The sequence below is a fragment of the Phaethon aethereus genome (assembly GCF_964289735.1).
Source record: "Phaethon aethereus genome assembly, chromosome: 1".
Taxonomy (NCBI): Eukaryota; Metazoa; Chordata; class Aves; order Phaethontiformes; family Phaethontidae; genus Phaethon; species Phaethon aethereus.
The window spans coordinates 13,492,695-13,519,739 of record NC_138575.1 but is presented as its reverse complement, the minus strand read 5'-3'; the positions used below and the strand labels follow the sequence as shown (position 1 = coordinate 13,519,739).

Below are 27,045 nucleotides of genomic sequence, written 5' to 3'. Positions count from 1 at the left end.
AAAGTTTGTCTGCCAGCAAATGTAATACAAATAGACAATGACAGCACTATTTCTTGTCTGTGGAAACTCACAGCTGGAGAATTAAGCTGGATCCAGACATACACCTTTTCTTAACCACCTTTCAGTGTAGTCCACAGATTACTTTTTTATAAGATACGATGGGATTTTATTTGGAAGATTGGTTATCAAGAAATGCCATTGTTTGGTGAAGAGTAAAAGGGAGAAAAAAAGGAAATAGTAAGTACTTGTGGACTTAAGAAGCAATGAATGGGGATGCAAGACCATGCATGCATGTGAATAAGGAAATACTTTTTGCATGATCATGGTATTGACAGTTTCCTATTAAATGCCATTACTTGTCATCAGACATCAAGGACTACTGCAGTCATTTCCTATTCTAGGCATGAACTAAACTGTATCTTGCATATCATAGAGATGTTTAGTGGTATTTTGTCATAGCCACGATGGTTCAAGGACAATGACAGAACAAAGTTTGTAGCTAGGAATAATAGCTTTTTATTAGAAAAATCTAGGAAAACGTCTGAAAATCAGTTTAATATTTCCAGCTAAACCAGTTGGTCAGATAAAAATAAAGATACTCCAAATAAAGATTACCTCCAAATCTTGTCTCATGTATAGTACAGAGCTACCAGTCAGCACATATGAAAGCAGAATGCTTTAAGTCAACAGGCTATTTATGTGTTTCCATATTGCTCATGCCCCAACCAGCTTCTGTTGCTGAAAAGTTCAGAAATAAGTTCAAGTTCCTTCTTGTTGTTAGAATGGACCTATATATTTATAGCCATAAATAAATTTTTATGATGCTGTTAAAGGTCCATATTAAGATAAAAATGAGTAATCAGTACAAAGGCTATTCAGAATAGTTTGATGACCCACACTCAGCTTCCACTTTAATAAAACAGTCTGCTTCTTTATATAAAAGGAGGAGGATGTTTGGTTAGAGAACTCCACACGTTAAAAGTATTTTTCTAAGTGAAGATCATCTTATTATCCTACCATTAATTAGGAAGAAGAAATCATTTATACAGACAACACTGTTAGGTGTCTACAAGGTACACAGTTCAATAATTGACCTAACATAACATAATTCTTTAATGGTATTTCAAAATTCAGCAATAAAATGAGAATGATTTAGGGAGGATGAGGTGGTTTGTGTGGAATTGCTTCTAGTGTATTTATGAAATTATGTCTTTGAAGTACTTCAATCAAAAGAGCTAATCAAGCAAACTGAGAGAAAACCAGCATCATCCAGATGCCAGTGCAGGGGCTGTTTCTATGTGACAACGAAAGGCAAAGGCTGTTTCTGTGTGAAAACGAAATGGTCAATTCCCACATGATCAGCCCGCCTAACAGCCTGACAGTAATTAATTGCATATGCACAAATTGTGGTTCAGAGAAAGGTTTCTTCAAAGGGCATCTAGGGAAAAAGTGCTAAGAGAGTTTGCTTAAACGTTTATGAGTATTATTCGCAGAAACCTTAGGAGCTGCAAATACTGTTTTAAATGTGCTTCATAAATAGATGTCAAACTATAAGTAAAAGCAGTAAGGTCACTTCGCAGGCAGTGTTGACGGAACTCCAATGCTTCTGTTTCAAGCAGCTGAGAGTAAAACAGTTTTCAAAAGTCAAGATTTAAAAAAAAGAAAGAATGTACTGTACTAAATTATTGTGGCAATGGCAGCAATTCGTCGTGATTTGCTCATGCCCTGGTATAGAAAGGTCTTACCTGCATTCTCATCCCTGCCTTCAGCATTAGCAGTTAGGCTGACGCTCTTAACGGGACTGATACTGTTGAACTGAGACCTCTTCAGTGCATGCTCCCGTTTCAGTAGCTCATGCCTTAATAATACCCTTGCAACTTTTTAATCCATGCAGTCCTTATTTCCCTGAGTGCTGGCAATGCAGATATGTGGTGGGAGGAGACCAATCTGTTTGTTCATGCTCTCTTACAATACTTAAGCAGGGTGCAAGAGGAATAATGCATTTATTGTGTTGGGCAAATAAATCATTGTCTGTTTTCACCCCTTCACTTTATACATTTGTACAGGATTAGCTATGATCTAAAACTTAAAACAATATGTTTTTCATAAACCAGAAAATCAGATAAACTAGTTGACATTACATAGGTCTCCAGTGAAAAGAAAGTATCTTGTGCACAAGGAGTGCAGTCAGGAAATATAGAGGCCACGTAGCCCTTTTCCCCAGTCACTAAACAAGAAAAATTGACCATTAAAAGGTCTTGGGTAAAAACTCCTTCAAATAATGACCCTGCATTATCCCTCACAAGACAGCAGAAAATTCTTCAACATTTGCTGAATCAACATTTTTAAAGGTTTTGGGGGTTTCTGAGGTATAACATGAATAACATTTCTAGGCACACTCTGAAGTTCTAACTCACAGTTGAACTGTGCATTCAGATGTGGCTGAAGGTTAAGAGGGATGGGGAGAAAGGCATGAGTTACTAAGTTCAACTCAAAGAAATAGCTACAGTGGTGTTGAACTGGGAAGAAAGAGTTTCAGATCATGAGACATGGAGGAGTAATAAAAGGAGTTAATTTCAGAAATCCTTTAAATAAATTTCTGAACTGTAGGAGGTTCTCCAAATCTAACTCATTTTCCAGGGAGAGAGTTCCTCACTGCTGACACAGACAGAAGTACCCAGCATTTGGTAGGAACAGAGGTAAGTTAAGAGCAATACAGAGCCCGTGCCATGATAATGTAAAGTTCAAAGCCTCTCTACTTTGGGAAAACTCCTTGAAAGGTTTCCGTGGTATCTTTTCTAACTGTTCTCTCCTGCTTCTTCTGATAATAATGGGTGCATATGGACAAACATAATAGCAATCCCCTTTATAATTCCTGGCTGATTTTCTGAGCAAGCCATAGTCTGCCTCCAGAAATCACAGTTTCACAGTGAGTGGGTATTTTGAAGTTATGCAGAACATTTATATTAAGCATCAAACTTCGCTTGGCTTTTAGAATTAAACCTACTAAAGTGACTGGAGCTTGTTTAGGGAATCACAGAATGGTTGAGGTTGGAAGGGATCTCTGGATATCAAGTTGTCCAATCCCCCTCCTCAAGCAGGGTCACCTAGAACCAGTTGCCCAGGTTCATGTCCAGGTGGCTTTTGAATATCTCCAAGGAGAGAGACAGAGAGACTCAACAACAGCTCTGGGCAACCTGTGCCAGTGCTTGGTCACCCTCACAGGGAGAAAGTGTTTCCTGATGTTCAGAGGGAACCTGCTGTGTTTCAGTTTGTGCCCGTTGCCTCTGGTCCTTTCACTGGGCACCACTGGAAAGAGTCTGGCTCCGTCCTCTTTGCACCCTCCCTTCAGGTATTTACATACATTGGTAAGAGCCACCTGAGCCTTCTCTCCTCCAGGCTGAACATCTCTGCACTTCAGCATCCCCACTATTGGGTGCTCTCCACAGTTTCATCTTCCTCACTGGCCTGTAGGAACTCTGCACACACCCTACCAACCCTAACTTACTCGAGACTGTTTAGGGATGAGGGAGATCAGGAGTGCTGGTTTGTGGAGAAGACATCTGAATAGTACTCTCCAGATAAAGTGGCAGGTTTGATAGATACCCAGTAGAGTAGGCATTACATGACCTACATCTCAAATATCTATACCATCACAGAACAGATTCTTCTGTCTGGCAACCAATGTCCAAATTCAGCATTGAGTCAAAGAATGTTAGAGAACACTGACAGCGACCAAATTTGTCAAACTGTGTTATAATTACCTCTGCTTTACTTAAGGCTCTTGCATTTAACTGACAAATTTAGGAACACAGGTCTGGATGGGACTTCCTGCATGGCCGAACCTACTCCACTGTTGCCAGGTACAGCACGGTATGTTACACTTGATGAAATTTGATGTCGTCTTCACAGAAATATTCATGAAGCCCCAGAATATTTCACTTCAACTAGCTTGTTCTGTTTATTGAAGTTTGCTGTTCACTACTTACTTTGTCATGTAATGTAAATGGAATCATTGCCTGAATGCTTGGTTAAAAGTTATGTTTTGTTATAAACATATTTCAAAGCAAAAAAAAAAAGATCTAAACTATCATTGTCTTTTGTTGGTTTAGTGACTGGTAAAGAAATTTAGGAGCTTCAACATCTTCTAGTGACAGATTCTTACTTGCATTCCTCTCTACAATGACGTTACAGAGTCAAATCTGACACTCGGGATTTTTTGCTGACATTAATTCTACAAAAATATTTTTTTTCCATGCTTGAAGTGTTTGATCCAAACAGAGACTGTTTTATTGACATAACTCATTTCATTACAAATTATCCTAATGTCCCATGTAATGTTACCAGCTCTATTTCCCTCTTTTCTGATGAACCTATATTGTTCAGTGACTCCAGTTATTGTTTCTGCTATGTTTTTATGACCCCTAGAATGTCTGCCCTAGTAGGTAAAATTCCTCCATTTTCTCACTCATGTTCGCACCATTTATATACAAACACTTTGCTTATTTCTTATTATTATAGCTTCTTGTGCACTTAGTTCCCTGGCTGGAATTTTTTATGGTACTTCAGTGAACTGAATTTCCTAATGGATTTACCTTCTTCATATTATTTAGACCCCTTTAAACATTGAAGTCTGAATGCAGAGGAAAAAATGCAGATTAGACCTTCATTGTTAATTTACGACCGCATTCAAAGTCTAGTAGAAATTTCTCCATTGCTTCTGATGGGTTTTGGAGCAAGCTTTTACTATCTGTGTCCATGAGCTTAAAATACGACAGAATGCTGTGATTTGGTGGGGGGCAGAGACAGTTCTGCTACCCCCCTGCAGCCAGCTCAAGCTAATAGCAATGGAGCCAAAAACAGCCCAACGTTTGGCGAGTCAGCGCAGGAAGCACCAGCTCTGCAAGACTCAGGCTGTATTTTTTTTTTTTTTTTTCTGCATTTATAACCCAGGTAACTTCTACGAACTTCTCCAGCATTATTTATTCCCACTTGCATTTCTCAACCATATACTCTAAATTCTGCATATGCTTCTGAACTAGCAATATGTGATTACTTTATTGTTGAAGCTTTCCCTTCACCTGCCCACCCACACTATCTACTGTCACTGCTCACTACTTCTGTCACTTCTTAGCAGTGACCTTGTCTTCTCTTTCTGCAAAATGCTGCAACATTGCTGGCACTGTGGCATATTAATAATAAATTCAGAGGTGTGATAGCATGTTTCCAGTACTGAGATATGAAACATGGGGATAATTTTAGTAACAACAGCATGTGATTGATGGTTATGGCAGAGGTGAAGATTCTTTAGAAATTAGATATTTTTATATGTGCATATACAGTTACTAGTAGCACAGAGACCTAGTGCACGAGGGACCATTTAATTAAACAGTAGCAGCTATATTATATTCTGAAACTTTGAATCTCTGCTTCCTTCCACCTGCCGTAGGTGTTAATCCAGTGTGTGAATAAAAAAATTTTGTTATGAATGGGTAGAGGCATTTCTTTGGACGTAAAAGATTTCAAGAGGCTCTGTGTAAACAGAAATTCTCTGTTTTCTTGTACTCTAACCTGCCACAGAACCTTGTAAAACCAGTTTGGCTCTGGCTGCTAACATCTGCATGGCATGACTTTTATAGACAAAAGATAAAACCTAGGATCCTGCAGTTCATGTTAGCCTGATTTATCTTATTTTGAAAAATGTGGTCCTATGTTTTGTTAATATGCATTAGATAATTACCCTTACATTTAAAATAAAAATTACTGAATTATAATAACTTATAAGGGATATTTCAGTATAAGATGACATGCACAATATACTGAAGTTCTTGAATATTGACTATAATACTGAAAAAATACTGCCAAGAAAATTCTAACTTATTTCTTTTAAAAAGGAACATTAAATTAACTGTTAAAATGTATTAACAATGTAAACTGGGGAGAAGCATATACATACAATAACCACAGCTACTGACTGGAATAGCTAAATATAAAATTGACCATTTTATTATTAGCTTTATAACAACTTTATCTGACAGATAGTACTTCGGCAGCCACAGTGAAATGAAAAGAGCTGCTGGGAGATGTAATGCTCAGCTGCCTCTGTGCTCAGAAATCATTTCAGGACCACTTGCTGGTACGTGAGAACACTGAACAGCCCGATAAAATACGTCTGTTCAGACTGGCATGGAAGAAGCATTTCCCAATCTTCACCTCGAACAGAAAGTTTTACTCATGTGCTGACAAACGCTGCAAATTGACAGGTCACCACTATCCACAGATCCTCCTTTCACTCGCTGGACTATGGGAACTGATGTTCAGGGGAAAAAATCAGGGTAACGGAAATTATTATTTGCTAAATCTAACAAAAAGTGAAATAAAAATGTATTTGTAGTCATTCAGGCACTCCAACTTGCATTAGATAGGCCTCAGTTTTCCTCTTCTCCTCTCAATGAAACCTGAGCAACAGTTGTAAATCAGCTGTTTGTCCCATTTGAAAGTCAGTAATTCTACGAATAATAATTTTAACTCAGGTTACATCTGTCCCCATCGTGGGAAGGATTGAGCACTCTGTCTCTGAACTTGGCTTCCTCTACAAGGGCCAACAGAACGATGTGACACAGACACGTGTCTGCAACTTCAGCCAAAAATCAGATCCGTTGAGTAAGCAGGTGCCATTTTTATACAATCAATTTTTTAGAACCCATTTTAATTCTACTGTGACCCAATGCACATGCCTAATTAAAAGCTGTCTATTCAAAATTTTTGTGCTTAACCAGCATGTATCATGTAATTACACCCAGGCAGATGTGGATTAGTAGAAGAAACTATTTACATTTTATTTGTATTTTGCATATAGTGGTAAAAGCTATTTAAATAGAGGCATTTAACTTCTTTGGGGGGAGAGGAATAAAATGCATTCCAAAAAAATCTAAAGACCTTGATTATTTGCTGATCCAGTAAACATGAAACATTGCAGACTAAAAATGTAAGTAAAGCAACAGCAAAAGAACACTTAAATGAATGCTGCACATAAAGTGCTAAAGAGCAGGCAAATTCTCTTCCTAGCTAGACAGTTTTTCACTTCTTCAAGCATCTGAAAGCATAGCACGGATGTTAAAACTGCCACTTTACAAAAAAGTAATTATTTAAAAGATGATAAGTTGGGTGCAAGACTACATAAAAAGAAAAAGGCCCAATTTTTAAGGCAGCCTTTTATTTACAGATTATGTAAGCCTGTTCTGTCTATGTTTTGCTTGCAGGAACTATTTGCGCACCCTGAAATGCCTGGTGTGAACGAACTGCATGACAAAGCATCAGTGGATCTGAAGAGCAGGATAAAAACGTGTGCCACGTTTGCATGGGATCACTGTGAAAGGCGTCACTGTGCGCAGAGGCTCACGTAGAAACGAAACCCTTTTTTTCTTCAGAAAAAGGAGGTCAAAATTTACAACACGTTGGCTTTTGGACGCACAACATTTTATTTCTGTACGCGGAGCATCACAGTTATCCGGGTAGCGGCTCCCAGGAGGAGGAAAGTAGCTCAGCCATGCCTCCTGAAGGCATAAGGGTATGGCAGAGCACGGCAGAAATGCCAAGCGGCCCCGTCCCCGCCTGGGAAGCCTGGCAATGGCAGTGGCATTGCCCACCGCGCACCTTCGCAGCTGCTAATTCTTGACGTGAACTGCTGGGAAGGAAAGAGGGAGGTGAATGAGGTGAAGAACCAGAGGGAGCATTTACAAAGAGGTTGCGGCACAAAGACAAATGTCTTTATATGTCGAAGTAGATATGTAACTTGCAATTTGTATTAACAGGCAGTCATGTTTTAGTTGTAAACTGAAATGGTTAGTAAAGCTTTTTCCTTTCTTTGAGCAACGCTAGCAGCACGAGGACAAGCAATAACTAGTCACATACTAGATTAGTACTTACATAAATTAACAACAGTTAGCTGGTCACTTAAAAAACATGTGCAAAGGCAGGTGAGTAGCATTAGTCTCCATTTTAAATCTATAGGGGTACAACTTGAAAGTTCAGTTTGGTTTTAGAGATGTTACAGTTTCTGAGGACATTTTCTGTAACTGAAGTGGGCATTACTACCAGAACTGGGGCAGTTTTGTAACTCTGTTATCTATCTACTGAGACCATGAATTTCAACATTGTTTGATCAATACTCTCTTATTCTTGCTGCGCTCACACATAGTGCCCATCCAGGTGCCTAACTTCAGCAGCTGACTCTCTGAGGCTGGTACAAATCTGATTTCACTATCAGTCAGGTCATGAACTTAATTTAAAGCTCTGATTAAAAGCTTTGATTTGTGGATTTTTGTGTATTCATTGCTCAGGTCCATGTTCTGCAGACTGAGCTCAATGGGAGTTGCCAGCACTCAACACCTCTGAAAATCAGTGTTTATTTTGGAGCCAAACCATGAATGTGGAGCCAAACACCAAGCACCAAATCTGAAGGTGTTGCTATGATGTATTATTTAGTAGGTTCATCTATTATAATAATATGCGTCCAAATGCTTCCCCTGAGAAATGTTTATAATTACTGTTGTCCCAGACGCTGCTATTAACACTATAAATTCACTCCCAAAATTTATGCTAAAGAATCTGATTCTGGCTGAACATCTTGCATCCTTAATCCTGCCAATTGTAACGAACTATGTGCTCATTCAATGGCTTCATCCTAGCTATTAGGGCATCTACTGTCTTGCCAAACCAGAAATTCAGAATATCTATATGTGTGTTCATATTTCTACATATATATAAATCCTCAGATCTTGCTGTATCTTGAAAGCAGTCAACTGGATTTACAAGGTCAGCACTTTCTAGAGATAGAGACAGATACTTCCAAAGAAGTCTGGATTACTACAGGTTAATGATTTTATGCAAAATTAAAGACAGGAAGTATTATATTTTTATCAAGCAGAATATACATGTATCAAAACAGTGAAATAATTTCCAGTTAAATAACTGGATTTTTACTAATAGTCTGCTACGTATAAATGCCCCAGTGCATTTAAAATGGAGTCATCTTTGATTGCCAGTTCATTAACAAATATCTTATACAAATGTATAGCTAGTATATGAGTAATTTTCTACTTACGGGTTTTATAAAGGCTGTTCAACCTTTAGGTTGATACGTGCTTATCTTATGTATTAGCTCTATTTTATCTTTTTTTTATAGTAAAATCATCAACATAAAAGTTATCTCTACTCCAGAGAGCTTCTCACATCATTTCTATACCAAAAGGTCTACTCAATAGTTTTTCAGGCATGTATAAATATATTACTTGCTTTAAAATTGTATGGCAAAGAGAAATAACGGAGGTCCTTTTGGTTCTCTCAGGTTTTACTGTATTTTTCCAGGTTAATAGAGGGTAATGTATTATCAAACTGACCTTCCTTCCAAGCAAATGATACCTTAATATCTCTAGAGCCTCTTCCACTGCCAAGCACTCATTTTCAAGGACAATATATTTTTATTATTTGCAAAACAATTTAACACCTTCACCACTGAATAATTTATACTTTCTTTTCCAGCCCATTCCTGAATACTACACTGAGTCTAAACTACAAAATTCAGCTTACATAATAATTTTTTGGTGAGATGAACGAGGTGAAATCATTACCAAAAGTCCCACCAAGCCCTTTCTTTAAGACTGCTTTATAAGACATAGGAAACTCCAGCCTTATAACGGTTAGGCAAAGGTCACTCTTCACCCTTATAGCTGCATGGCTAAGAATCAAATTCTCCTTGTATGAGGATTATCCAATCCCCCACCCGCTATTCTACCTCCTTGTATGCCTCACTCACCTTCTTTATTTTCTGTTTTGGTTTATAAGCTTTCTGAGAGAGAGACAAGAATTTGCAGTACTCTTGTGCATTTTGTAGTGCTGTGGAGTCACAATTTCATTGTGACTTCATTTCCACTGCAGTAAATATTTGAACAATAACAGCACCACTGCAGGGTAACTACTCTATCATTTTCCAGTGCAATGTCGGGGTTTAGCTTAATGCTTGGATCGTAACCCTTGCAACAAACTGAGCTGCTCTGCGGGTACATCGATTACTGCTTAGTAGGCAAATTGCAGATTTTACATATAAAGCGGCATTATGGTTGTGTATGACAACACACCATATCTTCCTCTTTAGAAAGGAATTAATTTTCTGGATGTTTGAATTTATTAATTTGTTAATTAGCTAATGAATAAAAGTAAATTAAAACGGGTTATTATGAATGACTGCGATCCTGTATCAGACTATGTGTTCAGACTGAAAAAGCAGTCTCACAGCAGGCCTGCCATCTCCTAATGTTCTCACTGTCAATCATCCCTGTAGTTAAAAAGCCCGTCCCAAAATGATCATTATATCTATTTTTTCTTCAGAATGCTACAAGTTATTGTCATTTGCTTCCATACAATATTTCTACCCTGCTCCTGACAGAGTAGGTGGTACCATCACTCCTGAGAATGTATTGCTGCCGTGCCCATCAAAAATTGAGAGCAAGTTGTGGTCTCCCACCCAGCTGGAGATAGTAGCCATAGTGACAGAAGGCAATTCATGGAAAATTCCTCTCAAGCATATTTTATGCACAATCGACCTGTATTTGGTAAGCCTGTGAAAATGGTAGGAAATGGGACAACCGTTTCACAAACTTCCTTCTGAGAACTACCCTGCTGCATGAAGAAGAGCGTGAAGAACGGTAAAAGTAAGATGCACGCAGGGATGCAGCGCATTAGGAGATAACTAAAGGATGAGCATGTGTGCTGTGGGGTACAGAACAGAAGGAGCAGGAGGAATTTGGGATGTGAATGCCAGCAGCAGAGTGCTAGAGAAAGTGGAAAGGAAACTGATGTGTGCTGGGTGCTTTGCTCTTCCCTGTCTTTCAAAATATTCTAATTGGCTGCATGTGTAAGCCCTGTCCCGCTTCGGGCAGGCACAAAAAGCCTAGAGTGAATCCTGATCCAAAAATTAATGTTTTAAAAAAGGATGGCAATTGGTATTGAAACTGCTTTTGTTCTTTTTGCTTCTTATTACAGTTCAGGTATGAAGTTATTAATTTTTCAGGCTTCTGTGCACACAATGTTCACATACAAGCCCCTCCAGAAAGCAATTTCCAGACAAAAAACACAGTAAGGTGTCAACTGTATTTGAGTGATTTTTACAAATAAAGTGAAATGACACAGTCATTAATTCCAATGGGGATTACAATCAGAAGAAACTCACTTAAGGTTAAACTAAAAAAACCCCAAACAATCTTAGGTATAAAAATGAAAGCGGGAATCCCTGCCTGTTTTAATTCTTTCTGCATTTAGTACAATCAAGAAGATACAAGTTCATGGCAAGAAACCCCAAATTGTCTTTATGAATCGCTCAAATCAAATCTGGTGCTCCTGACACTAACAAGGGAGACATCACTATAAATAAAATTGTCCTACCAGCAAAGTTAAGCATGGCTGGGTGAGTGAACTCAGCGTTTGTTTACGTAGCGTATTTTGATTTCATGGATTCTACAATGGATATAGCAGGGAGAATGTGTACTTGTTCGTAGGGCAATAAAGGATTTGTAAAATAGAACAAGCTTTTACAATGATTGAAAACAGTGTACTAAATGTTATAATTACAAAATATAATTATAATATTATTTTTTCTTATTTTATACTAGTGGAAGTTTCCCGGTTAATATTTAGAAGAATGAATCACAGCATTTCCAAACTGACACTCCTTTAGATTTTCTCAACAAGGAATCACAAAATTATTTAGCTTTGACAAATTTTGCATACATAAAGATGAACCAATCAATCAATGTATTTAATTTCTAGTGAACCTGGAATACTGTAAACTAGTACTGAAACATTGTCAAGACTGAATCTTCAGGGTTAATAAATACTGGAGTTACAGTTAAACACTGTGAAGAAACAAATTATGAAAATTTTTATCATTTTATTTCTATTGAGAATGAAACTATCCAGTCTTCTCACCATAATTCCAAAAATATGTATATTATTATCCCACATGAGAAAACTATGGCAAAAACACTGCTAGCATTCTCATGGCAAGGAGTATTCTGATTAACTGGGGAGACTGGAGGAGGTTTATGCAATGAGAAAGTCTGATACCGTGCTGTTAATGTCACTGTAGTACAATTACTAACACTACTTCTATACATTATTTAGTATGCTAAGGATAACTAATGCGAAATGCTTCTCAGCCTGCTTATATGCTGTTATATGATAAAGATCATAAAAAGAGAGGACACTAACTCTGGTATTTGTGGTAGCCATATCCATTTTCTTTCTCAGACTTCACTGTCCTCCAGTACTTATTGCAATGACCTGTGGATTCAATGCTGAATACCATCAAGTGCTCATAGTAGAACTCGTTTTAAATGTACATTCGGAAAAGAGAGGTATGCACTTTTTCAAGTTTATTCAAACGGCTTCAGCTAGCTTCAAAAAGAGTAGTGATTTAGAAGGGAATAAACAGTCCATCTAGTCTAAAAACTGAAGAGTGTGTTTTGGATTCTGAGACAATCCTAAATTTATATAACAGCAAGCCTAGAAGTTCCCCTGGTGCACTGTTGCTGGTAACCATAGCTGGCACATTTCTTCCAGCTGTGTTCGCTTGGGCTTGAAGGCACAAGACAGCCCTTACTCTGATAGAGCTGAGACCATCTGCCTCTATGTCCAGCTTTAGGCTGTTGCTATCAGAAAGAGCTCCACAGCAGCACCAGAGTTCTCCTGAAGCCAGGCTAGCACAAGAGTGCTGGGAATAACAGAACTGATAATGTAATTTAAGATTTAAGTGACATGGAAATAAGGAAAAAAGAAAATACTAGCAGCAATGGAGGGATAAACCTTATGGTGTGGAGAAAGTGTAGGGTAAATCACTCTGATCTTGGTGGCTACCGTCTCACATGCTGGCCAGAAAAGTGGAAATGCACTTCTGTATTTGCACAGTCCTTGACTTAGGATTTGCATAATCTTACAATAAGCGTGTTCCCCAAACCTATTAATTACTGTGTCCTATCATTCCAAAAATGATACCATCATTAAAATGAGTAATGTCAAAGATGAGGTTTAGGTCCAATTGCAAGTCTCCTGCATGCACAGAGAAGAACTGTTTGCACATAACAGATGTGCTTCTTCTCCGCTGGAGTCTCGTCAGGTTCTACTTTGGATTGTAATTAAATATTTTCTCAACTTGGTTCTTACCCATTCTCTACATTTCTTCTACTGAAGGATTCTCTCCCTCCCCCTAACTAAGAAAAGAACAAGTGTACTTGTCTGTATGGTTATTTTTGTGCAGTTAAAGGGAATGTGCAAAAGCAAGACTACTTAAGATGACTGATAATATATTCTTCTTTTTCACTTGCATAAATAGAATTCATTTGGGAAGGACACTCTTGAGGCATAACAAAGATTTTGAATACCTAAGTAAGACCCAGATGTGCTCAGATACCAACAAGACGTGAAAGAGATTAAAAGCTGTCATGATTAAAAGAGAAATTAGTTACGTGAGCATTCTGCAATTTCCTCAAATCCCCCAGTCTCCAAATTAAAAAACAGATACGCTGCCTAATTCAAACACAAAAATACGAGATGTGCCTTCATCTAATGGCAAATTAATACTGTTACATCAAATTGCCTGAAATGTAAAGAATTGAAAGAAAAAGGAATAAAAATTCTATGAGCTTAATGTGATTTCTCTCTTTTCCAACGGAATCAGGATTTAAAGAATATCTAATTCCATCACTGATAGCAATATAACAGTAAGGCTAGAGTGCATGAGAAATTTAAATTACTCTGAAGGAGTAGGTTCGATATATAGCCTGTTCCTAAAAACTGCTATTGCAAGATGCAAACAGAGGTCACGAAAGTCATGGTAGCCCATGTAATTTCTAAGATTTGGGAGAAGAACTTGCTGCCACTGCAAGAAAGAGTAAAAACCTTGCTGAGGGCTGTTGAAGCAGACGCAATGATCCTGTACAAGGTGTTATGCACCACTCTGCTCCTCAGCTGAGCAGGGCTGCCCTCATGGCATTTATAGGCAGGCTCTCAGGCACCGACTAAACACACTGACTTTCCCCATCCAGTCTTCACTCAGAGGGGGATTGTTTCAAGTCTCTTTTGTGATATCTATTATATACCCAAAAAGAAAACTTTCAAATTTGGAAAATGATAGATTACAGGTTGCCTACATGCATTTGATGTGTTTGCATTGTGCAAACAGATATTGATACAGTCTTTATCGAGACAACGATTTATACTTTATCCTTTGCTTTAAGGTCTTCGTTCCAGATCCTCCTTTTTCCTGCGCTTGGTCTGGCTCTTCGCCTCAGCTGCATTCTAGTTATGTGTGTGAGTGAGACAGAGAGAGGGAGGTCTTGGTGGTGATTTCTGTGGCCGGTGCCACTCCTGCACTTAACTGATAGAAGACCCAAATGAGAGAAAGCTTGGCTTTCTTTATCAACCCAAGATAAAGGATGACACAGAAGTCATAGTGAAAGAAAATCGTCTCCTAATTCTCACAGAGACATGCAAAATGAGGTAACATCTGCACGTGATGTATTTCTACATGGGAAAGTCGAAATCCATACCCCTGGGACCAGGCTGATCACTGTAAAAGTGACTGCTACATGGCATGGAGCCTCTCAGTTTGTAAGAATATTTGGTATTATGAAATAATATTGTAGTTCCTCTACCTCCCCTAGTTCCTAGAAACAACTGCGAATTTTTCTGAGATGGCATCGATTTTGTATTTAATTTATATGTATATAAATATATATATATTCACACATGCACATATATATTTTTACGGACATAGACCTTCAGCACACCTACCCACAGACGTACACATATAAAAGCACTTCATCATGCACATTCAACATTTGCTAGTATTATAGGCAGTTTTATACGACTGTTTAACACTTTTAGATAAATCCAGATACCTGTACTACATATCATATACATACGATTGTTTTATAATGGATTACCTCTAAAAGACTGTGATTAGAAAAACTGTATATTTGGAAGTGTGACACAGAATTGGATGCCTCAGGTGAAACTCTGGCTGAGATTATGCCTTTGAAAATGGTTGTTGCTGTAAAAAGATGTGGAGTGCTATGCGGCCTCGGGGAGCGCTGATGCTGGTATCACTGCTGGAGCTCCAGTAATGCTGCACCACCGTATCTATGCCTATATATACACTACAAACATACACATTGTTCACAAACTTTAAGAATATTCTTATCACTAGCAGTTTTGGTAAAGAGAAAGTTAAGATATATCTTGTAAAAAGATGTTACACAAGGAACTATATTTTTTTCTGAGAATTTTTTTCTAGGTTGGGGTCAACTGGAAGAAATTGCCACTTTATGGCTATTTTGCTGGAATACTTAAATTAAAAAAACCTCTAAAAATTAGAAACATAACGGTTTTGTTACTTCACCTAATTTTCATATTATTTTCAATTTGAACTTTAAGAAAAAATATTTGCCAACATTTTTGGAAAAATATTACTTGCAGTTGACTTGAAATTATACATATTATGCTCTAGCAAAGCAGAATTCATAATTCTTGTAGCAAACGAAATGTTTAAAATATCACAATCCTACATTCAGAACTGAACAGACTATCGAAAGATAGTGTTTACAACACGGCAGATTTTAAAATAAAAATCTGTAAGCTCAGCACTTTGGATGCAGCAGCATTTTTTACATGAACAATTGTTCAAGTACAATTCTTCTTATTATCCCTATTTCCCAAAACAATTCAGCACTATTTTTTAAATAAATGGGAACTGCACTAGAAACACTTGAATCTCTTATATAATAGCCAACCGCATTTCCTTTTGATGCAATCAAGTTTGGCCTAAAAAATATACTCTGATATACAGAAAATAATTGGAATAAGACAGACTAAACAGATTGCCAAAAACAATCCACCGAAAGAACAGAAAGCTTCTTTGAATTCTGAGCAATGATGCTGCCATTCTAACCTGTCTGGAAAATGACCAGAGGTAAAACAATAGCACTTTTACGTTCTCTTGTCTCTGTTAGAACAACCCCCCTTAAAATAAAGCAACTTTCTAAAATGATATAGAGTATGAACAGGTAAATGTTGTAAATATTTTGGTACTATAGCATTGCAAAATTTCATGTGGAATTTTACAGAGGAATCTATCCCCAAACGGACCTATTAATTAAACAAGGTTAAATACATGGGTGATTTCTGGGGCCAGTGATGAGGTCCGATGGGAGGCAGTGTCTGTGCCGTGGCTGCATGGTTCCTCTCCAGTTGCCTGACAACCTGCCTGAGTCCACCAGGCTGCCTGTGGCACATGGGCTTTTCTAGAAGTTTCAGTGGAAGAAAGGCAACTAGGCTCCATCAAACAAGATGAGGACCAAAAGCCCCAGCCAAGGCTCTGGCCAACATCAGGGGAATAATCCTTTAACATGCTAGTGATTAATGCCACCTTGCACATCACAGAATCACAGAATCATTAAGGTTGGAAAAGACCTTTAAGATCATCAAGTCCAACCGTCAGCCCAACACCACCTTGCCCACTAAACCATGTCCTGAAGCGCCACATCTACACGTTTTTTGAACACTTCCAGTGATGGTGGCTCCACCACCTCCCTGGGCAGCCTGTTCCAATGCTTGACCATTAAGACATCTAGTGTGTCTTTCATTTGCATACGATTGCAATGATGTTTCTATGAAACTATAACTGGCAGGTTCCCGTTACTACCTCAATTTCGTCTCTTTCCAGTTTCCCACCTCTTTCTGCTGCCTGTTTTCTCTGAACTGCCCCAATGCAAAACCACCAATTTTCCTTGTGTGCTTTCAGTCCTTCGCCGTGTTACAGGCATCCCCAGCTCAGCCCTGCCAGCTTCTGCAGAGCTGATGGATTCGCAGGGTTCAAAGGTGTGATTTCAGGCTGATAATCATCAGCTGCTGATAGTCTTTGCTTATTGAGACTTGTTATTTTGTGTACAGACAGGAAAAATAGAAAAGATCATGAATAACACAGCAGCAGCATAACCCAGCATGCTTCATGACTCACTGTCAGCCTATGAATAAATTCTCAAGGAATAGAGCTATCAAGAAAAGAAGAGTTGTCCAATATGATCTGACTTTTCCTCAGCTATACACAGGTGATGCTCAGTATGGCAAATAAAGTCCCAGTAAATACTGTGTACAACGATGCTGATTTTAATGCAGAAGAAATTAGTTGAAGAATTTTAATTTACTTTCATCAGGAGCTGAAGAAGAAAACAATACATCAAAAGGAGTGAAAGTGTGAGCGTTTAAAAGATCTATACTCACACCACTGCTCTCAAACCTTTCTTGCAGAGCTCCTTTTCTTCTTTTCTTTAGTACCTTGCCCTCCCCTCTCCCACCTCCTTCTACACAAGCACACACATGCATATAAACACCCACTCTCCAGCCATCTCTGAGCATAAAATTGCTGTCTTTTCTCCCTGCCTCCCTGCAGAAGAAAAACAAGTTGTCACATCTTCAACTCCAGCAAAAACTGGTCCAGTCAGTTTTCTCCCAGTCCTGTATCTGGCCTCTAGAGACGGGACCCTCTTCTCCCACCCCAACCTAGTCACCATCTGAGGCTGATGGCTGACACCCAGCAAAGCGTCTGAGATCCCGTCACCAAGGATTTGTCTGGCTCCCGTACACAGTCCTTGCTGACCTGGGCATGACGGAGGAGCGGTGTTAGGGGAGCCTGGCTCTGCCACCATGGCACCACTCCCCTGTGGCATCTACTGGAAGGGGCGGCGAGCCGAAGCGAGCGCTGCCTGCGCAGCTCCCGCTGCTGCCTGCACGGCGCCTATGGCAGCAGCACCGCATCTCCAGCTCCACCTCTGCTCACCCACGCAGAATAAACAGCACGCTTACGTGACTGCTAGAGGGGGAGAAGACTTTTGTGGGGTGGAAAGAAGAAAGGCTGGATGAAATTTTCCAGGGACTTCTCACTTTTCATCAGGATTAACTTCATGCCCGCCTACTGGTTTGAAAAGTGCTCCTTACGTTATTGAGAAATTTTCATTACAGGTTTTTAAACAAACAAGCCATTTTTTAAAAATGTCAGAATCATCAATTACAAAGAGGTTGTTGTGGAAATGCTGGAACAAACTTTGCTCTTCTGACAAAGGTTATGTGAACAGCTAAAGAGGGTGAGATGGGAGGTGCAGCCGTGCTAATATCCTGATTCTGGCAATAGACAATGAAAGATGCTTTAGAAGTGAAATCATAACAAAATTGCCTGAAATGTCTCTGTAGCCTCCATTAGTTAAAGGTTCACAAAGCTCCTGGAATATGATTTATATGCCTGGAAATGTTTCTTCATCTCTAATGCAACTCTGGTTATTTTTACTTCATGCCATGCATCAAATGAGAAACTCTGACAAAATCTACATGTGATTGAGCACAGATTCCTGTTTTAATGTATACTGCACAATTGGACGTATACAATAGTCAGCCTAAATATCTTAAGCTGAACTCCATTAGACTTCTCTTCAGTAACATTTGTAGTAGTTATGGGAGTTGCTAACTGCAATAATTATTGGACTTCACAAACGTCTAAAATGACTATTTCTCCTCTTGGATGGGGAAATTCAGGTACAGGGATTTTAACTAATTTGTTTGAGTAAAATATTTGCTATCAGGAAAGATATTTCCCATTCTAAATATACAGCAGAAATTGTATCTTGAAAGTCATTACTTAATTTATTCTATACATTTTCAAAGGGTTTAAAATTTGCTTTAAATTTTAGCTTTAAAATCTGTGCTCAAAGGGTATTTAAAGGCAAATGAAGAACTGAATTTCTGAACTCTCAGATTTTAATATAAATAGAGATTGTATTTGGTTACACAAATATAGAGGCAGAGAGGTGATTATGCATTCTTAATCTATTTAATTTTTAATACAAAATTAACAGAAATCTGAAATTCAGGTGAATGTTTACTTTTTGTTCCGATTAATTGAATGGTATTATGAAGTCTTATATACCAAAACAACAAAATTAAAAGAAAATTGAAGGTGGCATGGCTGATCATATTGAAAAGTGCAGTTCTAGATTATTAATTTCATTGGTGCAATATGAAGTTCTCACTTTCCCTGTCATCTCTTTATATAGAATGAAGCTCTTTCCCCCCTCCCAGATCATTCTTCTTGTTAAGCAATAAATTGTCATTATTTATTGAATGAAATGGTACATGAGAAGATGATGACTATTATTTTCAATGTATATTTTTGTCTGTTCATACAAACAGCCAAATCATGAGAGATAGATGTTAATTACATTTGATAGGAGAAAAGTTATTTCTGCAACTGTAGCAATTTTGGCAACCACTGAGTTCATTGCACTCTGCTTACACAACTGGCAACTTGCAAAACTTACAAAAATTGTCCTAATAAATGTGAGGATTATGTATAATGGAGTTCAGATTGAAGAATGAATTTATGGGCTTCTGAGACTTTTCATACACTCTGGTTTGGTGTATGACAATATGAAGAGTAAAGTGGGATAAAAGTATCTTAGTATGTGATAGTAGACAGAAAGAAAATCATTTAACATTTCTTCTGCCTTTGTATTTTGCATACTGTAATACGTATGACGTCATTCTAGTAGCCTTGTCTGCTGTTTTGGACCTTGTGGCCATGTTTTCCATGGAGTCAGACCTTGAATTAATAGAAAAGTGAGGCTGCTCATACTGGAATAGTTCATGTTCCAAATATTCTCTCTGCATTTTCCACCTTTACTCTTTTATATCTTACTTTACCATGTTTCTTGATTTCTCTTTGGTTTCATCCTCTGCTAAAGACATGGCACCTTTGAGCACCAGAAGATCGCCATTTACTCTTGTTACAGAGATCAGCAGTTTATGTTAAACAGAGTGTGTACACCTTGTGTATATGGTTTGTGTTGCATTTGTCCATAAGAGACAAATTGCTTATATTATCATAGATTGTAGCTCTAGTATGTCCTCTCTTCCCATCAAATTGCTTCACCTTTGGTTTCTGTGTTAAATAAAAACATAAATGCAGTGAAAAGCTGGTTAAAGGTGAAACAATTGGATAAAAAGACAGTAAGTGTTGTACGTGTGGTATCTAGCATAGCTGGACACGTTCAGACCTCAGCCATCTCTAATCAAACATGTTCAACTTTCTATGGTCTGGAAGAGTTGCTCTAATGGCTTAGCCATTAGAAATAACCTAGTATGTCTAAGCAGATCTGCTTATATACTCTCTTCTGCAGAAGATTATGCAGCACATTTACATAACCCCAAACTTCACCTATTTACAAGTCCAATATTTTATGGTTTCAAGCAGCAAGCACATATTATTATTCTTAGGAATGATAAACATAGATCAAAATTTAGTGTCAATTGTCCTCGTTTCAGCTGGGATAAAGTTAATTTTCTTCATAGATGACGGTGTGAGGCTGTGTTTTGGATTTGGGATGAGAAAATGTTGATAACATGCTGATGTTTTGCGTTTTGCTAAGTGGTCAAGGACTGTCCAGCCTCCCGTGCTGGGCTGCCAGTGAGAAGACTGGGGGTGCATGGGAAGCTGGGAGGGGACACAGCTGGGACAGCTGATCCAGGCTGGACAAAGGGATATTCCATGCCATATGGCATCATACTCAGTATATAAAGCTGGGACAAGGAAGAATGAGAGGGTGGAAGGGATGTTTGGGGTTATGGCATCCATCTTCCCAAGAAACCATTACACGTGATGCAGCCCTGCTTTCCTGGAGATGGCTGAACACCTGTCTGCACATGGGAAGCAGTGAATGAATTCCTTGTTTTGCTTTGCTTGCGTGTGCAGCTTTTGCTTTACCTATTAAACTGTCTTTATCTCAACCCATGAGTTTTCTCAATTTTACCCTTCCAATTCTCTACCCTGTCCCACTGTGTGGGAGAGAGCGAGTGGCTGCGTGGGGCTTAGTTGCTGGCTGGGGTTAAACCATGACTTCAACAAATGTGAATTTCTTTCAAAATTAAATAAGTGCCATAAACCATGCATACTATGAGTTGTCTCCTGTGTATAAATATGGATTTTATCAAAGCAAAATGAAAGATTGCTGTTCTTTTCAGATTCCTGCTGCATTTCTGTGCATTGTCTGGACTTGGAAAAAAAATGAGTCTTTTGAAGAAGAGTCACTATAGGGAAGAAAACAAGTTACGTATATTATTCAATCCTGATACTGTTATATATTTTATGGGCACCAATAATATCTGAACCAAAATATTATAAGTGCTGGAGATGAGAATGAATTTATAATCAACAGTATATGGCTGAACTCAACCATTAGACTTCTTATAATGTTGTTTGAATGGCTAAATGGGGAAAATTAAGCCTATTAAGTTTAAAAGAGTTTTTACCATTTCTTTTAAGTGTTCATAAAACCACAGGTGTAAGCTTTGAATTAGGCTAGGGGAATCAAATAACCTTAAAATTGTCAGAAAAGAGTTATTATTACAGTAACGATTCAATCATTGCTTGCTGTAATAGATGATAAGGAAAAACAAAGGAGTCTATTAACACTGTCGTGGTTTAGCCCCAGCCGGCAGCTAAGCACCACGCAGCCGCTCGCTCACTCCCCCTCCCCCGGTGGGACGGGGGAGAGAATTGGGAAAAAACTCGTGGGTTGAGATAAAAACAGTTTAATAGGACAGAAAGAGAGAAAGAAATAACAATGATAACAACAACAATAACGCCGACAAAGGAATGTACCAGAACAAGTGATGCTCAATACAGAAATTGCTCACCACCCGGTGATCGACAGCCCGTCCCCGAGCAGCGATTCCCGCCCCCCAGCTAACTCCAGTTTATGTACTGGGTATGACGTCGTATGGTAGGGAATATCCCTTTGGCCAGCCTGGGTCAGCTGTCCTGGCTGTGTCTCCTCCCAGCTCCCCGGGCACCCCCAGCCTAGACTGTCCTTGACTGCTCAGCAACAACCCAAAACATCAGCACATTATCAAGAGTTTCTCATCCCAAATCCAAAACACAGTCTCACACTAGCTTCTGTGAAGAAAACCAGCTCTATCCTGGCTGAAACCAGGACACCTCTTAAGACATTGAAGGAGGAATGTGGGTGCTTAAATAGGTGTCTAGTGGGACTTGCAGGTACAACACAGGACTTACAAGAGACTGCTTCCTCGAAGGGCAGGAGGAGGCTAGGTGGGATCTCCGGCACTTTTAATGGCACTGGACACCTATGTTTATGCATCTGAATTGCACCCCAAATGTGGGTAGACTCAGTTCTATGCTGAAGACAACCTTTTAATCCTTATTGACACTGTACTTGGGGATCTATCCTCCTTAATGTGGTGTTTTGAATCACCTTGAATTAAGGTACTAAGCCTAAAGCTTAAGATAGAAGATTGCCAAAATTTCTAAATTATGGCAAACTATATGGTGAAAAATCAAGATACAGAGTCAGAGACCACTGAGTCCCATTTGTACTAGTAATGCAGAAACAGAATCACCCCATGAAGCGAGACAATGTTGAGGTGAAGACAAGATGTTCCTAAGCACTTTTTTTCTAATTATTCCTGTGACTTAAAGAACATACTGTCCATTTTCAGAAGCATTTTGAAATCCAAGTTAGAAGCTCTGCTACATTGCTCTTCCAGTTTCTATAAATAATCTTAATTGAAGACTTCAAGGGAATAACCAAATGACAGGGCTAAAAAAATCAATGGCGCTCTTCGTACCTCGAGGAATATTTATGCAAAGTAGAATGGTTTTAATAGTAAAGATTTATATGCAGTGCTTAATGAATGCTCAGTAGCTTGATAGATAGATAGGCAACAGGAACTCAAGCTCCAACTCTGTACCAGGCATAAAAGATAGTGACATATGAGAGAACACAAGGCTATTGAAATCACACCAGCCAACCAAACAAATCTGACAAGATGCACACAAAGACTCTGATGTAGACCTTAACAGTGTGTGGTATACAAAATATGGATACAAATATTTTAGTCTAGGCTCATGTCTGTACTGGCTATCATTCAATGAGTATCTAACAATCTAGTGAGTACCAAAAGAATAAAAATACGAGAACACTAAAATAGGAACCTCATGAAGATTAGAATTCAGTAACCTTTTGACAGAAGTGGACACTTTTCCCAGGTCTTTGGTTAATGTGAAAAGCAATTTACAGGTTTATTTACATTTTTTATTTACAATTTACAAATTAATGTGACCACTGTAGAAAGCTAATTTTATATGAAAGCAATAAAACAAAAAATATAATGGAAAATTAATATTAGAAAAAATAGCACAAGTGCTAAAAATTTCTAGCAACCTAAGCGCTATCTTCTGATTTGTCTATTTACATGCAGAGTTTATTGAATTTCCTACTTTAAAATAGAAAAGAAAGGGGAGTTGAAAAAGAATATCTTTCTGCTACCAAGTTCTTCATTGATTTGAATATTCCCAAAATGCAAGTATTATTTTTACTGTCACCCTCAAGCATTCAAAACCACAAGTCATATCCCTTCCCCCAGCTAAAGTGGCCGTCTCAATACATAATATCAAATAAACAGTAAAATTGGCTTTTTTTTTTTTTTTTTTTTTTTTTGCTTTCTGTTTGAAACCTCGTAAGTATAATGTGGTCATACTTCAGAACTTTCTTCTGCAACTAGGGGAATAGAAACTTTTATCTTGTAAAACTGAAGCTAAGATTCACATTTAGTCACCTTTTAAAAAGAAAAAAAGAGTTGTGCTTTAAGAATTCTGGTTACAGAGAGATTCGGGACAAAATTTTGAGGACTAGCAACACTGCATCAGTCTACCTTGGGAGGATTCTTAAAAGTCAGGGTTAATTTTACCTGTACACCTCTTGAACAGTTTTGGCATTAGTTACATGAGATATGCAAGCTTTTATGGTGAGAAATATAAAGCGGATTGAACGAAGTGGGATGCTACATGCTGCACAAAGAACACAAAGTGAAGCCCCTGGATGGCCGTCGCAGCTACGAGCTAGCAGGGCATTGATTAGCTCCGTCCTCACGTAGGGTGTGAAGACCATTCACATTGCAGTTCCAGTTCAAATGCCCTCTCAATCGCCTTTCCTTGAAAAGCCAAATTAAATTGTGAAATGAAAGAAGACTGGTTTTAGAAATCCAGGTTGAGGTTTTACCAAATGGTTACTCCTGGTTTGGCTCACAAAAAGGAAAATGTCGCTGGTGAAAGGAACTGTGGGCGCCGTGGCTGAACTGAATGCAAAGATTTTGGTTGTACATGATGCAAATATACTGTTTCTGCTCTGATTTCCACTGTTTCCTCAGCTGCCTGTGCTGGAGGGAGTAGGAACACAAGCAGTAAACATAACACAAATCCACACTGACTGGCCTAACACAGGTGGGAGAAATTTTCACTCTCCATGATGACTGAAATATTTTTTGTTACTGCTGCTAGCTACTTTCCAAACAGTTGATTTTCCCTGGCAACATCTGAAGAGAGAGAGAGATCTTGGGTCTTAGCTAGACTGAAATGGGGAGACAAGAGACCACTGATGGTTCACATGAAACATCCTAACTTCCAAACAAAGCAAGGGTATGAAGGGAAGCTGATAACACAAGCTGGTTTTACGTATGCTGCTCCACTCTCACAGGCGTGCCACGTGGCATAAGCTTGCAGCTGCAAGACTGACACTTGGTGAGGCCTTGGTATATATTAAGAGTTTTTAAGCCTGGAGATGCACAAAGATAATGAAAAGATACTCCTTCCTCAGCAGTCCGATGAGTAGCACAATCTCCCATGTTCCTAACGCAATGCCTTAATTTTGGGAGGACAGACTTCCAGGTGCCACTGGATAAGGTGGTCATAGGGTGTCAGGGAGGTGCTAAATTTCAGACAGCTTGTGCTATTGTGGAAATGAAGTCCTACATATGTGTGTGACCAGTTCCTCACTGAGTTCCTCCTGGTCAGTGAACTTCTTGAGATGACAACTGTGGTAAACAGTCAGCTACCATGGAGGGGGAATATTGTAAAGGAGAATATTGTCATATGGATCTTGACTGATTGCACATGAGAGAGACTTGAGCTGTTTGAAAAAGAAGACAGGTACAGTGGTGTGTGGTCATGATATGCTGTCATGTAGGGATATTCTGACAGTACTTACATTCCCAGATGACTGCAAAAAAATTTAAAAAAAAATTGTTACATATTATTTGTTGCTTTGGATTGAAGGCATTCCTTGTGCATGCATAGTTCACCTTTTGTGGTGTTGCTTAAACTGGATAGTTTGCATCTCATCTGATCTGAGAGATATCTCTAAGATAATGGTTTGTTCATCTGAACTGACAATGGACAAACAGGGAACAGAACTAAGGATCTGTTTGAACTTGTAAAAATGCATCCTTTTGCAGATGTCCTCAATTCCTTCTGTCCTGAGTACTTTTTACAGAGATTGTGAGATATTAGCCTTATTGTGCAAAAATATGCATGAATGATGACTAGATAATTATTCCCTAAGCCTAGTGACATTGTAGGGCCAGCCACCTGATAATGGCTTTAGTTTTGTTCTTATTCAAGTGAATAACAACATTTATGACTTTGTAGATCAACAAGAGTGCAGTTTCTCCAATTTGCATACATTTAGAGTAACCTCAGCTTCTTGAAAAATTCATCATGTATAGAAGATTGTCATGGGTCTTGATGGTAGGCCCACAGATAGCAGCAAGGCCACAGGTCACTCCTTTCAGTATTTCTAACAGCTGACTCACTCCCGTTGGAGATCTCTCAGGTGCAGTAGAAATTCTGAGTGGTAGATATGGGAACGATCTTTAGACTCTACATCTCAAGTCTCTGGATTTCATCCTAATACAGTCATCAAAAAGTGGTAGATGTCTACTCACATGGTAGGTGTAGGTATCTGTCCTGTAGACATCAATATTTGTTAGCTGAACTTTATCATACATATATGAATTGTTATCTCTAGAATAGATTAACTAATGTAGTGAAGCTACCATTCCTGAGAGAATAACATCTAAAAAGGCCCAAATCTGTATTGTTTACAGATGATGTAGCATCTTGGAGCTGGCCAAATGTATGCTTGGCTGATGAAATGAAAGAGCATATTTCCCATTTCTTGGGAATGGGAATTCCCCTGTTGTGAATGGGGATTCACACTGTTGAGCTATGACAACTCATCACAGATGTATATATGTTTCTGGAAAGTTCAACCTGCAAAGACCATAGTTATTCATTGTTCAGAAGGGTCATCAACAGCCTCAATTAATCACTTGTGCACCATGTCTTTGAGCTGTTTCCTGGAAACTTTCACTAGAGGAACTGGAACTCACTGAAATGTGCAGAGAATCTTTCCTGAGTTTGATTATGTGGGAGTGTTTCAGTTTATCTAGTCCATTGAATAACCTTGAGAACTGTAGGAATGTTTCTGCCTTTGCAGCTTGAGCTTTTATCTGACTCAGCCGCAGGCCTAAATCTTTGTTTGCCTTAGAACAGCAGTCATTCAAAATCACTCACTGTATAAAAATCTTTTCATGTAGATGCAGACTTTTACCAGTGACGTTCACTCAGCATTTTAATGGGATACAGGGGCCTCTTAAACGCAGACAGTTTTCTGTCGGCAGTGTGAGGCTTCAGACAAGACAAAGCCATGTAACCTCTCAGGAAAGAACGTGGTACCAGCTCCTAGGCTGTCTTGAGGTAGATGGATATGCTGTAGAGTGTAATCTTCATATCTAGCAGCTTGACTGAGCTCCAAATGTTAAAACATGTCCTAGAAAGGCATTTGCAGTATTATTAACAGCCATTAGCTTGCAGATGCTAGATTTACACGAGGGTATAATAACCCTTAGGAATTCTGAAACATCTGGCAAATGGGATCAGGAATGTAGTTTTGGCTAGTTTTGACTCATCCACTGAGATGTAGTTCCTCTGAATCTGCTTGTGAGGTTTGTTGTGGGTCTGGGGCAATTATAGCTACCTCTTCGTGCCCAGCACTGGGCTCTGAGTGGTGGTGTTAGATCACCAGGACC

At 38.7% G+C, this 27,045-nt stretch overlaps 1 protein-coding gene across 2 annotated transcripts in view; it reads right to left on the bottom strand.

Annotated features, from left to right (window-relative positions):
* The window catches only part of MAGI2 (membrane associated guanylate kinase, WW and PDZ domain containing 2), a gene marked incomplete at both ends in the record, with an annotated part of 789,860 nt that overhangs the window by 124,614 nt on the left and 638,201 nt on the right, over window positions 1-27,045 (bottom strand). The window lies entirely within an intron of this gene.